Source organism: Gallus gallus, chromosome 1, assembly GCF_016699485.2.
Source record: "Gallus gallus isolate bGalGal1 chromosome 1, bGalGal1.mat.broiler.GRCg7b, whole genome shotgun sequence".
In the NCBI taxonomy this organism is placed as follows: Eukaryota; Metazoa; Chordata; class Aves; order Galliformes; family Phasianidae; genus Gallus; species Gallus gallus.
Window position 1 is genome coordinate 107,862,316 of NC_052532.1, and position 15,899 is coordinate 107,878,214.

Here is a 15,899-nt window from a genome sequence, read left to right on the forward strand (position 1 = left end):
TGATTTTTATGATAATATCTTCATTCCAGTTGCTGTTTCAGCATGCCAAGTTCTGTATCCCATTGGCCCATTCAATAGCAAAGAACAAACTGTTATTGGTGGACTTACTTTTAACTTCTATTTTTAAAGGGCAGGATGGGAAGTCACTTATGTTGGCTCCTTCTTGATACTATTATTCCCCCAAAATCTGACTATAAAGGGAATTTCAGTGAAGCCATTAATAAGTGAAGCAGTAATAAGTAGTTCTGAAAGAAAAGCTCAGGGACTGTCCCTCACTGCAAAACCTATAGCCCGAACGCTGCCTTTCAGTGGAGGCCTACTTTGCTTGCATATTAGTAACTTTTAAACCAATCTCAGTTGCTTTACAGGAAAAATAAGTTAAGTTAAAGTTTCAGCTAGCACACAGTTTCACTTGGTAACAGAACAATTTTGGCAACTTTTTGTTTCTTTTTGTTTTTCTGAGTACTCCTCTAACCTGGGTGCTGAGATAATACTGTATTAAAAAATCAGGACGTTGACCAAAGTAATGTAGAGATGCCCAGCCTAAACCCTTTAGCAGTCTTTGCACCATACATGCTTGAGTGGAAGACCAGAAGACCAGAATCAACAGCCCAAATTTCATTTCATGGAGGTGCTGTTTTTACCTACAATTAAGTAACATGAGGCCAGAAGGAGAACAGTAAACGAAACCAAGCCAAGCAAAACCAAATCAAACCGAACCAAACCAAAACAAACTGAACTTTAGTTAATAACACTGAAGTTAAGTCAGCAGTGTAGACATATCTTTTCTTTGACAGCAAAATGAAATAGTACAGCCCTTCTGCCACATCATTCATCTTAGTACTAAAAGGTTTTATTTTGGAATTTTTGGACTGTGCTTCAGATCTCAGCGTTTTATTCTCTGCTCTGAAGCACACCAAGACTCACATTTTCTGCTACAATTGACTTTAAGGAAGTGTTAAAATGGGAATACTAAATGAATTGCATTGAAATCTTTGATTTTCCACTGAAAATATTTCAGCGAATAACATGGCTATAAACTCATTAAATGTAGGCATCATCTGAATATTTTCACATTTTTCATAGTATTTGATGAGGTATTCAGTCATGATGTTTATATTTTTTACTGGATATTCTTGATTACTACAATAATGAAATCATTTCGAAGTCCTGGTGAGGACTGGAGGAAATCCCTCTCTGCCTATAAATGTATCTGTGATGAAATTAGAGCAATGTACAATGTAGACTGTATCTTTCCAGACATAATCTGGCATGTGTTTGACCCTCTTCATGTGAAGTAAGATTTTCCATTTTATGTTGGTGTGCCTGCCACTGAGATGCAACCCACAGCAGAGCTAATACTCACATATTACCTCATGTATTACGTACCAAGAGTGATCTCTCAGTCCCTCTCCACCATACTCTTTCTCTGAAGTGAATTTCCTTGGGCTACATTAATATAATCCATGAATGGCTCTTGTAAAGAAAGGCTGAACTGCTGGATGCTTTTGTAAATTAAATAATTGGTAAACACATCACTGAAAGAAGAGTAATTCACAGAACCCTCTGCAGTTTGCTAAATTCACAAAGATGAAACAGCCTGCATTTCTCATAATACCTTTTTCTCCAATACTTTTTCTCCTTTTTGTCCTGGGGTGTTCTGACCTTCACACCTTATGAGGACCAAATACCCATTACCCTTAATGATATTTCATATGAGAAAGTCCATGGAGCTACATATTGCATAGAACTCCTGAGGTAAATAAATAGACAAGTTCCAAAAAGCCATTATGAAAAATATAATAAAAATATTTGAGACTGGGTAAGATCAATTACACACTTGTCAGTAAAACTAAAGACACTGAAGATTGCAAGAGCTCCAGGTATATGTCATGGGGCAAGTTGCCAAATGCTGTGAGTGTTTCATCTGAAGAAATTATAAGCTACCTTAGCATGAGGAAAGAAAGAAAGAAAGAAAGAAAGAAAGAAAGAAAGAAAGAAAGAAAGAAAGAAAGAAAGAAAGAAAGAAAGAAAGAAAGAAAGAAAGAAAGAAAGAAAGAAAGAAAGAAAGAAAGAAAGAAAGAAAGAAAAATGAAATAAAAGAGACAGAGCTACACTACATACTCCAGAAGCTATTATTAATCTGTCCAAAGTACAGCACAAATATATGTTTTCTTGTAGCTGCAAATTGCAATTCTGGCTTAACTTATACAGCTACATGGGATACAATTCCATCAGGGGGACTGAAGTCACATATGAGCAAATAAAGATAGAGCTCTACGAGTCCGAAGTTGTGTATGATTTGGTTTAAAGATAATCTTACAAAGATGACTTTTAAAACTCGTCCTTTCCAGTGACAGCTGAGATTCAACATACAGGCATAATGGTCTCAAAGCATTATGTTTCTAATGTAAGACTTGCTAAATTCAGAATGAAACTTCCTTCATTCACCATCACAACAAAAGTATCAGGATATTGCTGCTACAACAACAAAGCCTCCTGTTTTTTAATGTATAAAAAGAAACACTTCCTGACCAGCAAGCTCAAGCCATTGTGTTTCAGGTCTAATTTTTAAGTCACACCAAGTATAGAGACATGGAATGGGCACAACTGCATTCAATAAAGGAAACAATGAATAATGACAGGCTCTCACAATAGAATCTGACAGATCTTGCTTCTGTGGGTTTCTTATCATCCTCATCTGGCTGTTCCACCCTTCTGCTGAAGATAGCCACCCTACAGCAGAGATGCAAGAAGCCACGTGTGCATCCCAGCAGCTCTGCTCTGGTCCACTGCCTTCAAGTGCCAATGAGTTTCTTTCCCAGGAACGTGGGGTTGCACCAATATTGTGAAGCAGAGTGAAAAGACATGGGTTTGTATTCCCCTTTTGGCACTGTTTTGGGAGCAGTAACCTCTGTCAGAAGGGTAGGAACAAAACAGCTAGAGTAGGCAAGAACCTCTTAAACCACCACAGCTGTTTTCTCAGGGAGTGTGCGTCACTCTTTAATATAGCCTTTGTGACTTGTCATTATACTTTGGTTTCACACTACTCCTACTGAAAATCAGCAAAACTTTGCAACTGATTTCAGAGGGAGCAGAAGTCAGGTCTTTGCTGTGGAGCATAGGAAAAAGAACACTATAAATATTGACTTCTTGCTGTTTTCCCTGCCTTCTTTCCCACACCTCAGCAGAAACATCCTTCATGCTTGTTTATGACCCCCAATTGAGCAACGGTGACCATAGGAGCTAAAACCAGTGAGTTTAGGAAGGCTTTATGGGCAGCTTTCAAGTGTCTGTTGAGCGCTCATTTCAGCACGAGCAGCAGCCAGCTGGTTCTGTGCTCTCTCAATCTGATATTTGCAGAGCTCCTCTCTGCCAGATGACATTTAAGGCCTTGGATGGTTTCACTCTATTCACTTGGTTGGGTTTCAAGTTTACACATAAACAGCCACTACATGAGACGCCAACAAACTTTGACTCAATTCCTCATCAGAAAACAATTTTGTACTCCCACACAGATTACACAAATGCATCTGACTCTCTAATAAAGGAGTATTCAAAACTTGCTTTCTGTTAAAAGAGAGGGCCAAGACCTAGCAGGCAGCGGAGCACCCCTTCTCAAACGAGAAGGTGTAGAGGGACCCTCAACACCAATTTTGTAACTGAGGTGCCCACTGCTGTCATCTTCTGTTGGGACCTAACCTTTTAGTAGCCTTACGGAGCAGGTGAAACCTCAATGACATGCTACCATGAAACACCTGCCATTCTGCCTTTTCCAACCCCTCCAGTTAATTCGTACATCAAACGACAAGTCAGAGACCTACAAACATTACCACATGCTTGATTGATACAAACGTAATTACAGCTGAGGTAAAGCCAATCTAAAAATAAAGCCGTGCCTAAAAATGATAGGAGAATTCATACCAGGAAAAAGCAGGTCCTGAACGCCGGGCATTGGTTTACATAGCCAGTGGGGTTCAGGCCTTGAGTGAGTGCAGTGCAGCAGGAAGGAAGCCCAGACTTCCAGCTCCTTTCTCTGGCTTCACTATTCACTCTGTCAACTCTTCGGGGGAGGGTATCCTTATGTGCTTATGTGGCATATCAGACACGAGGGCAAAAGTTTCCACTGGGACCCTTTAGGTGACACTATCTTGTGAAAACAACTTGTGCCCAAACAGGCCCAACAGGCCGACCCTGTGGGGACAGATTGCTAGGATGAAGCACGAGGATGGCCGGCAAGTAAGTTCACTCAGAGCAGCAGGTAAGGGGCTGGCTGCAGCAGCATCTGCAACCATGGATGTGATGTGATGCAAGCCCTTCTCCAAGCTGAGACAGACACAAATGCAACCTGCCTTTCAGAACTTATCTGCCAGGTAGTTCTAAGGAAATTTAAGGCATAAAATTGTCAAGGCGCTGAGCTCAGGATGAAGTGTGTTCCAGCTCCTGGTGAGTTAAGGACCTCAGAGGCTTCCTTCAGGACTACATATATCCAGTTAACAAGAACTTTGTGTGTACTGTGTGAGGTAACCTGCTCATCTTTAGTCTTCACAGTCCTGCCCAAGAAACAAATCCACCAGATGTGACAAGTAATAATTTTTGGATGGGGAAAGCAGTGATGATCTCCATTTGGTGCGGCTGCAGACAGGATAAGGCATGCATCCATAGCCAGCACTTCAGCTGGAAGTTTAGGATTCTCATTTTCGCCACAAAAAATCTCAACTTCTTGAGTCAGTCCAATTCTCACAAGTTTATTTTGTTCTGGTTTTCTCTGTTTACCTGGTTTTGACCAGCTCCAAACCACGAAAGTCAGTCTTTCTTCCTACTCTGAATTTTCTTGCCGCAAAGAAACAACCCATGCAAAACCAGTAGCTGGACTGGGAAGGAGACAGTGAGGGGACCGGAATGGCCCCTTCTGTGATGCACTGCAATCATCCCCATGATTTTCATAACCCAAATGTTTTACACAGGTGGGAGGAAACATAGGTTCTTCTAAAACCTAGCACTCATTTCAGCAGCATATATTCCTGATTAGGTACCAACTCTGCGATTCCCAGAAATATTAAGACGTTTGTGCCCCTTCTCCAATTTCCAATTCCCTGTTAGCCCAGAGGAATGGCCTGAACTAGAAATGTCTCTGGAGAGACAGAAATGGGAGAAGGAGAGGAGATGAGCTGCGAAAACCCACCAATTTCTACACTTAGAGGCAGCAAACACTAGGAACTTTCCAGGCTGTCTTTACAAGTATCATCGACAAGCAAACAAGAAATTCAGACACCTCCCCTACATTTTACAGAGCACTCTAACAGCAATACTAATAATTCTCAGAGGCTGCCACAGGGGAAAAAGGAAAAAAGACTACTTTTGTCTATGAGCTAAACATCAAACTGAAGATCAGACTACATCTGTGCACCTCAATAGCTGAAGTCTTTCCGGCCCAGGAAGCTGAAAACTAGCCCTGTCCAGATGTTTCCACACTATGCTAGCTATATCAGACATTCACAGAGAGAGACCTTTGAGAGGATTTCAAATACTCAGTAAAATTTAGAGGCAGCAGGATCATATCACACTTTTCCATGCAGCACTCCCAGCCCTGGCCTGGGAAGCGTTCAAGACAGCACTTAACACCATGGGTTAGAAAAAAAAAAACAAAGAATAAGAGTCTGAATTGAAAACCAAGGAAGCTAGGCAGAAAACAATGACTGAAACTGGAGCCTAGCCAGAACTGCCTGGCTGAACAGTCTTACCCTTGCACTCACACATAAAAAATGCCATCAGATAGTTATGAATGATGAGTGGTGAAGATCTCAATTTTCTATTCCCTCCAGAAGACTGCAGAGTCTTATTAGTGCTTCGATGGGACAGAGGTTCATTAATAGCTGAGAGAAAGACTGTCAACTGCTTAATCACCAAAATGCTTCCTGCAGCACCCACAGGCTGTGTGACGAAATTGCACCAAGTATTGATTAGTCCCAGCCCTACTAGGCATGCAAGATCAGATAAGGTCATAGCTCAAAGTGATTCATTGGTAACTTAGAAAAAAACCTTCAGACAAGGAGCAACAATCGTTAGCTACACTACTTAATGGAAAATATGCAGTTTAGAGGAAAAGAAGAACAGTGCCAGGATTACTGTTCTAAATGCAGTTACACATCGCTAAGCATGAATGAACATTTACACACAGCCTTAAAATAGTTTCCGTTTTGGAAAACTCAGATCATACAGCAGATCTGAAAGATCTGCTGCAGTAGGATATGAGATGAAGGTCTCCAAAGACTGATCAAACTCTTAAGTATTCTTTAACAAACTAATGTATCACAAGTACAAGTAGTAAATGCCATCAGATCATCCGGGTGCACTTGTGAGTCCTTCATTCAAATGCATCTGATACTGCTTAAACTGACTCATCAGTCTACCAGTCTTTTTCACTTGTGCTTTGTCTCCTCCCATATTACAACCAACAGACAGTGACTGATTAGAAAATTCCAACTTTAACTTCTACCTTCCCCCAGCACAACATCCACCACCTACAACAACAGAAAACATCTTGTTGAAAGTTCAAAGCAAGTGAAACGCAAAATAAAAATACAATGAACTGAATCAGTCGGCAGAATTATAACAGCCTTTCAGTGCAGTACAGCTTGTATATGTCCCAAAGAAGAGATACGCTAAGAACGTTTACAAAGATAGAAATGTGAATGCTTAGGACCAAGTTTATTAGAATGAGGAGGAATTCTCCAGTGTTACTTTTCTGCAACAGATGTTCTTCACTACACAACTGGGAAAGGGAAAGTTTCAGAACTCAAAAACTGTGAAAGACTCTCAGAGCTGTTCATTTTCTCCATTACGTATCATTCCCACTCTGCACTATCCCACCATCACCAGATTTTTACTGTTATTAATGATGGGGCATAAAAGCAGATACATTGTTCTGCTAGAGTGGAGGGACTCTCCTGGCTTAAGGATGATGCCTTCAAATTAAGGCAAAGAGCCTGTCTTCTGCAGCTGTTGCAGCCCCTTCATACTACTTGAAGAACATAAAGGGGCTACTTTGCTACCTGGATGCTCTTTGGCCACACAGAGAATCTGTGCATATGTTTACATGCATGGCATACCTGTGCCATTGGTTTTGCAGACCCAGCATAGCTCTGCTTTCTCAGGAGAGGATGCATGGATGAGGCAACACGTATGTAGGCAACTTCTAAGAGAATCCATGCAAACCACTGTTCCTCAACATTCTTCAAGGAGTCAAATCCTGTCTCTGGGCAAGCTGCACACGGGAATATCATCTTTAGGTATTATCCTTTCTGATGAGGATCCATGGAGTTCTGGGGAATTATGTGACTTTCTTTGACTGAACTGCTCACATCACATGGAGTCAGAACCCCAGAGGTCCCTTTTTGGGGTCAGTGTCTAGGGAAATTAGTTTGTTTATTCTAGCCAAGCTTCTTTCCATAATGTTCAGGAGAAACACATGCCCTGAGGACAACCTTCATGGCATGCTGGGAGTCTACTCAGTATCACAATCTCTCCCTGTGCTGACCCATGGGCTGTCACGCTGAACAGTGAGCATGTTGTGGATATCATCATATTTTGTTTGTCTTCTCAGCATGTTTAACTCTAGAAAAGACAAGTATTTCCACTGAAAGAATATTAACTCTTTCATTTCTTTGTGATTCTGAAAGTAATATCAAAACACGCTAAGAAGAGATAACTTTACCTGAAGACCTGAGTGAGTCCTGCTCTAGGACACGTTACACGAGGACTAATCAAAATTGCAAAGAGCACCTGAGAAATAAATGTAGGCTCTGTCTGAAGGGTCAGAACTTCAACTGGTATGGACTGGCTGAATTCAGTGAGGAGAAGCTGACATAGCTGCAACGTGAAGGATGATAAAGTCTTGCTTTAATCTTAGGCTTGTGCATTTCAGTACATTTCAACAGTTTTGTTTTCTGTTGAAAAAAAAAAAAAACAGTGCTGGAGAAAGCTGCACCCAATTTCTTTAAGTGAGTCTTTGCTAGTGTAATAATTGCTAATGAGCACCAATTTGCCTTTAAAAATAACAGTGAAGCAGCAGAGGCACAGCTGGACGGAGCTTAACAACATGCACTGCACGGGAGTGCAAAGAGACAGCTTGTGTGTCTCCACTTGTGTGTCACCACTGTGGCCATAAATGGTGGTGCCAAAAAAAGCTGGTTTTGTCAGCTATAAGATGACCATATCAAATAGGAAGGAAGTTCAACAATTATTCCTTTTGCTTAAGGTAGGGGCTGACAACATTGAAAGGTCTGATCATTAAAAATACAGCAATGCTTTCCTGAAGTCTTTTGCAAACTTATTTCCTCTTTTGTGATTGGTATTCTACAAAGCATAATTTTATCAGTGCCTTAAAATATCTCCAGACTGGCTAGCAGCCGTTCCCCTTGCACAGAACACCAAATTGTGAGCTTTTGCATTCTGTTTGCTTTAACTGCGTAAAGAACTGAAGCAGGGATAGGAGTGAGGCATTCTGTCAAGGTCCCACCAACTCATCTTTATGCATGTGCCTAGCATTAAGTATGCAGCACTTCCATGCCTCCAGGGATGGGGCATCCATAGCTTCTCTGGGCAACCCCTGAAGAGCCACAGATGCCCCAGCCCTGGGAGGGGAGTGGACGGGGGGAGCTGATGCCCTAAGTACAGCCCTTTCTCTGCAAGGCACTGTGATTGATACTGGATGGTATCATGACACGTTTATTTGGCAGGCGAATTGGGTAAGATGCAGATAACATCGCCCATCACAACCCGATGATGGCATTGAGCAAGACACCCAACCACTGTCCTAGGAGGCTTGGGGCTGGCTCTCTTCCCTGGGCTTGGCTTGCTTAGGCAGCTTCTATTTGCATCCTCTGAGTCATGGATGTTTCCCGAAGTAGGGATCAGAGGCTGACACCGGGCAGGAGGGCTGCGCTATCTAGTCCATCTACCTCGAAGCAAAGTGCTAGTAGCCCTGGCTGGCGAGAAGGGTGCCTCTTTTGTAAGTCCAAGATGATGTAGGAGAGGCAGGAGGAGAGGTTCGTTTCAGTTTCTCCTCAGTGTGTGCACCAGATGATGTATTCCCCTTGATTTCTCCTGCACGTGACACGCTCGCTCCAGCTGTGGCCAGTGAGCACATGATGACAGAGAGGTGAGTTTGCATGGCGTGGGTGTATGATTCCCTCACACCCTCCTGAAATAAGTAATGAACAGGGAGCTGGCTATGGGAAGCATGGGGACCACAGAGTAAGTGCCCTGCTGAGGCATGAACACCAGCCTCAGCACGCTTAGGAGTGGTAAGGACTGTTACTCTGCCAGCAGCACCATCCTGACCGCACAAATTAAAGATTATAAATCAAGATCATGAATGCCAAGAGAGGGAAATGTTTCAATAGCTCGTGGGGATATCCTAAAACGACCGTGCCCTGACATAATCCTCTGGGTTGCCCATCACCTACAACCTCTGAAATCTTGAAAAAAGAGATTTTGTACTTGTACCACCTCACTTAATTCATATTTACAAAATAAAATACCAAACTGATGTTCTGTCCAACTCTGCCTAGAAGATTAGCAATTATTCCATATTTTCAAGAAGCTGTATTACAAATAGTCAGTTCTAACTAATTGCTTTAATTATTCAACCCCTGATTTAAATGCAAGTTTTTCAGCATTACTGCTGGCGAGTTAATTAATTGTAATTATGTACAGGTCACGTTCCAGATATATAATCTTTATAAATGATAGGCAGATGAGTAAGGATAGGAATCCAGATCGCCAAACACAAGTTCAGCCCCCAATTAAAGAACTGTGTGCATCCGAAATGTAAATGCTGCACACTAATTATTTCTATAAATAATAGTATCTGGAGAAGGAGCTGATGACAGAGCCGTATCCCAATAATTAGGAATGACTCCAACTTTGTTTACTATTCCCTCGAGATGCATGCCTATTGCTTTGGTTTCTAAATTAGTTGCTCATCCAGGTACCTCGGAGTGTGCTATCAAATATTCAGACTGTCCCTTCACATACCTGCTCCTCACAAGCACTGCCTCTCAGGGACGTCATGACTGGGGCTGAAGAAGTGTGCTGTCCCTGCAGAGGGACGGAAGCATTACCAACAGCACATTTGGCAGTATACTGGAGGTCTCAAATGAATTACATTGCTGCACTTCCTGAAAATGAGCAACTAGGCAGGGCAGGGGGACCTGGTCAGTGTCCCCCCTGAAAGAAATGTGATGAAGCTTGAATAAATCAGGAATCCACCATGGAGGGACGCAGGAAAACAGGCTTCATTTAACTGTTTATAAGTTTTTAGCCATTACCCTGCAATGAAGAGACGTAATTCTTCAGATGGACATTTCTCTTTTGAACATTTCCAGTCTTTTCTCTGCCTCTTCCTTCTCAAATTCTTCACCTCAAGTCCTACAGAAACTGCTGCCTCTGAAGTCATCCTAGTGGTTTGTCACTTCACCACCTTTTTTCCCTAAGGCTTTATATCACATTAGCCACAGGCATCCAGCCCTTACCAGGGACTTGACTCATGAGATTTAGTCCTTCCTACACACCACCTTTGCACCTTCTCACCTGCTCCTGGAGCCCCCACTGTATTCCAGACCAAAATGGCTTTGTTCCATCTTCCACCTGAATAATACAAAGCAGCTGGCTTCTTCCTGAGAGGACACACATACACACACACACACACAAAGAAACAAGCAAATATTAAATAATGGAGTTAGACAACTAGTTGTTATCCTCTATACATTAATTCACTTCTTCAAAAATCTTGAACTGAAACCTACTAATTAAGCACTACAGAGTTCTAGCCATGCTTGCAGTTCACTGCCATCTTTAAGCTGGATGCCAGGTCTTTGGAAAAGGAACTGATTCCTTTGTTTGTACAAAATCTAACACAGATAAGAACTTCACAGAATCCCTAGGAGCAAAAGCAAGCCAGTGAAATGAAAACTGAGACCCAGAGGATGGAAACAAACACAGAGTGTAACTGGTGCTTTGACCTTTGTGGTTGATAAGGAAGATTAGGATTAAGAGCTCTACAAAGTTTGTTCTTGAATTTACTGTTTATAAAAGATGTCAGAAATCCAATAAAAATATATATTAAAAACAAACAAACAAACAAATTTGAAAGTCCAAAGACAAAAGATGTGTAGATTCCAAGTTCCACACTGCTAAGCACACATACTCGAATTAGAATCATTATCTGATGATCAGTCTTCCAAATATCAGAAAACAGAATGCATCTCCTATCCCACCACTTCTGGGTAAGGAGTATACTCTTTGTAACAAACATATATGATACGTTCTCTTTATTGAAATACTGAAAACATGGGAAGAAGGTGAGATGAAGGTTAGGGAGCACCGAAACCTGGAAGAAAGGCTGTCGCAGCAGGGAGAAGAGTGCACAAAGAACTCTGCCACTTTCCTCACTTCCACCATGAGGTTCCCAAACTACTCAAGGAAATGGCACACAATAAACAAACACACAAAAAACAGTGAATGTAGGTATTTATCTCCCTGAAGTGAAACAAGATATGCAATTCACTCTCTAGAGATGAATAGGTGCCCATTTACTATTCTTGCTCACTCATTCCTGCTCAGATTTGGCAAACCTAACTATCAATGGCAGTGGCCATTTGCCAGATAGGTTCCCAAATGAAACTGCCAACTAATTAATAGCATTTGAATAGCCTTCAGCAAGTAATGACATTCAGCCACTGTTGATCTTGTTTGGACAGGAGCGTGTCCATTTGGCATCTCCCCATGAAGCCTGGGAGGCACCCAACCCCACGACTTGTAGGCTTGGCAAACAATTTAAGGTTGATCCTAGCAATTCGGCTCTTCAGTCAACAATGAAACAGCAACAAAAGCCCAAGTCTCCTTTCACATCTCATCAAATATTTCCATAAGAGAGCTGGCTCAGACAGAGTTTCAGTAGTGATGAGAAACCACTAAGTAGAAATAAAACTAGACTTTACCAAAGCAACAAGTAGTTCTGCGAAGAGGAGAACAAACGATGACTTGCTGCTGTGATTCGTGTTGTAGGATGACTTATCTCACATCTAATAAGCTACAAGCACTTATCTTAAGCCTCATAAGGTGTGAGCTCTGATCAAAGGTCCTCCTTAATAGCATTTCTTGTGTGATTCTCTGGAAACAAATACAGTTGAGCCCATGTTTCTGCCTTTATCTCTATGGGGGCACTAGCTCTGGTGTCTTTTATCTATTCTGCTGCCTTTTATTTCTGAGAAGTATATGAACTTTATTTCCCGCAGGAACACAAGCTCACTCCCAGTGTGATTAAAGCTGACCAAAGGGTTCAAAAGTTGTTTGGGGGAAACAGGAAACCAGAACAAAAAAAATGGCTAAGTGACTCCGTGACTCTCATTTCCTTGAGCAAAACTCAAGCTACAATATATCCTTGCAGACAAAGAACGAACCCATATAAAAAGCAATTGATATACAAAATATGAGGACACGTTCCTTTCAAGGGAAGAGAAGGGTATACATGTAGTGATGGAAGAATGAAATAACCTAGAAAAACTAAATACATGTCGGTGTTCTCAGAATCCCTTAAAACATCAAAGGGAGTGGAGTAGGCTCATTGAGAATCTCTTTATCTCTTTCTCAATAACTAAACTCTCCACCGGAGCACAAAACAAAATAAAACAGGAGACAGAGGGCTAAAGAAAGTGAGGGAGCCTTTAATTGCTAAGTGTCTGATGTGGGAAGGGCAATTTATACACAATTCTCAACTCTTTTGTATATATATATATACACAATAGGAGGCACATAGGAGGCGCGTACTGCACAAACGCTGGCCTTTGCAGGTGAGAGTCCAGCAAGGTCCTCTTGGGAGGCATCCTCACATTGCGGATTTGCCTGTGCTTGAAGGCTGCCAGCAGCAGCAGCTCAACCAGAACAAGGCAGGGCTGCAAGCTGCACAAACACTGGGCAGGCACAAAGATCCCAAGAGAAGGGAAAGGGCATTTAAAGATGACTGCTGACCTCCAACCCTGGTACAGGCTGAGTGTTAGTTCCCAGAAACTCTGGGTTCCTGAGGGAGCCCAGGAGGAATTTAAAGAAGGTGGGTCCACAATCCTTGTCTTTTAAAACCAGTTTAGTTTGCTTCCTGCATGACCAAAGCATGTGTTCCCCTGAGATAAGAGCTCCACACCGCAGTTAGCTTTTCTTTGGATGACTTAGGAACATTAAAAGCAATACAGATTGTGCTTACAGAAACTCAATGGGAATCAACGGTGTTCACCCAGATGAGACCCAAGAGCACTGCTTCCAAAGTTCAGTTTCCATACAAGCACAGAGTTATAACTGTACTGTGGATAACAATCCCTTGGATGACAGAGATGAAAAAGCAAATGAATTATTGCCGTAGAAGTCGGAGTAGAATATATATCATACAGGGATAAAGGAAAGATAATTTATTTCTCTTCCAATTAAAAGATTTCTAATGCTGGCGAAAGGCAGCAAAATAACAAATTCCTATGGTTGCTTCTCTGAGCAATCCACTTCACACCTGCATCAACCAGTGACTCCAGAAATCTCAGTGTTCTCAGCAGGACCGACCCCTTGAGGATGGGAACACTCAGCTGAATGAAGAGAGAAGGGCATCTGGCCCAGAGTGAGGGAAAAGCTGCACAGAGATTTATGCACAGAGAAACTGTCTACAGTACACTCCCATAGGATGACTCCTTTGCTTGGTGATCAAAATCCACTTTTGTAAAAAGGCAATTTAAAATAAATACATTTTTAAGAGTTTTTTTTTTTTTTTTTTCCAAAATGCATTTCACAGAGTAGTTTTGAAACCAATTTTGTTGTTCCTGTGGGAGAACTGCCCAAGCTCCAGCAGATTCTCATGGATTTCTGCCTTGCTCTGTGTCAGCCTGGCACAGAGGAGATGGGTTTTATGCTGTATGCCATGAAGAGCCTGCAGAGCGCTCCCAGCACCCGGGCTTCACACGTGGCCAGACAGCCACAGCTACGTGGGATACAGTCACTCCATGTGAGAACATCTGTTTCACTGGGACTATGCTCAAAGAGCAAGGGGACAGCCATGCCCAAGCTTCCTCCATGAACAGAACTGCATGTGGGATGAGGCGAGCCTAGTGGCCTGGCCCCAGCCTGACACTGCTGCGGGATATCAGCTTCCCCCACACCCTATAATCAGTCTCCCCTAGAAGCTAAGAGTTTTGAACTCCAAGTGGGGAATTTTCTAACTACGGTTAATCAAGGCAACTAAGCTCATTTTTTGTTCTGCTAATAATAATCTCTTAACCGGTATGATTTTCAAGATTCCTGGTATATGGCATATGTCGTATGTTCTCCACAAACATTAAACATACTCCCACCCATCCCTTCCATATTTCTACTTCATTTGCTATTATGACACAGATATTCTTTAATGAATCTTAATGACTCACCTCAAATGTTTTTTTGCATTCTGATAAGCACTAGGCGGGATGACTAATATAATACTACATGCAACACCTAGACAACATGAGCAATTCAGCGTTTGCTTAAGCCATATTAGACACTGATAACAGACACAGGCATTGCACCTGCTCCACTGTAGAAAGCGCAAAACAAAATAAAATGACACCACAGGACAGATACAGCAACTGCTGCTTCTATTTGTATAAAGCAAATTTGTCTTGTCAGAGTTCCAGAGAATGTATGTTGTGGCTATTATGAGCCTTCCTTCTGCTATAAAAATGACTAATTTGATATTGTGCCCCTGGGGAAGAAAAAGCAAAAGTTAGCCAGTTTGGCTAAGACAGAGTAGTGCTTTACAGTGAAGATGTCTGCTAGTCAAAGGTAGGTGGTTTCCCAAGACTACCCATGTACACAGTGACGGACACAGCAACATATATACTCACTTATGGCTAGAGCTGATACTGCCTTTCCTCTTCCTGCTTCTTTGAGATTATGGTTAAATTACTTGAGATAGAAGGCCGAACAGTCTTTCAGCAGAAGAGGAGAGCATTACAATGGGATCTAGATTTTGCACAGATGCTAGTTAAGGTCAGGCAATAGGAATCTTCCCATCAAGCTGAGATCTTCAGCACTGAGCAGGCTAAATGACCCTGACTACAGTGGTCTGTGCCTGAATTTTTGCTGAGGTCAAGAAAGAGGCCAGCAACTTCTTCTATAGGTCCCAGCATGTGGTACCAGCCAGGCTCAGATCCATAATTTTAAAATATTGTGTAAAATAAGATATCTTCCTTATTCACTGACCACAATAAGACTCACCACTGCTCTTCATCTGAGGATGTGTGCAGACATTCAGCATGCAGCAAGAGGACACATGGAGGCAATCATTGCATTTTCTTGTCAGAAAGAAGCAATCAGTTAGACATGATCCCATGTTCCCTTTCTGTTCCACAAGTTCTGCCAGCACTCAGCTCTTCACCTGTACTCTTGCTACACAACCATAAGTCGATGAAACAAAAAAGCAAACTGTTGGGATTTGCTCTGGAAGATAGGAGATGGGAAAGAAGCAGGTTGAGAATAATAAAGATGGTAACAGACAACACAAACAGGCTTCCTAGTAATGGTCTTTAGCATTCTGTAGCCATTCTGTCATACCAATAAGCCTGGGAGAAACTTAAGTTTTTAAAATGCTTGTGGCATCTTACTGCTACCAGCATGCAGCTTTACAGCCACCGACAAACAGTGCAAAACTCTGATGTTTTCGAAGATGGGGAAGGAGAAGAGGAATCACGTCAACCACAACACAAAGTACTGCCCTGGCAACAGGTAGAGAAGCATGCCTCTGCCTACCCAGATGGGAGAGAAAATGTGGTCATGCAGGTCACCTCACAGTTATTCATGAGCTGAACAAGAGGACAATAAGC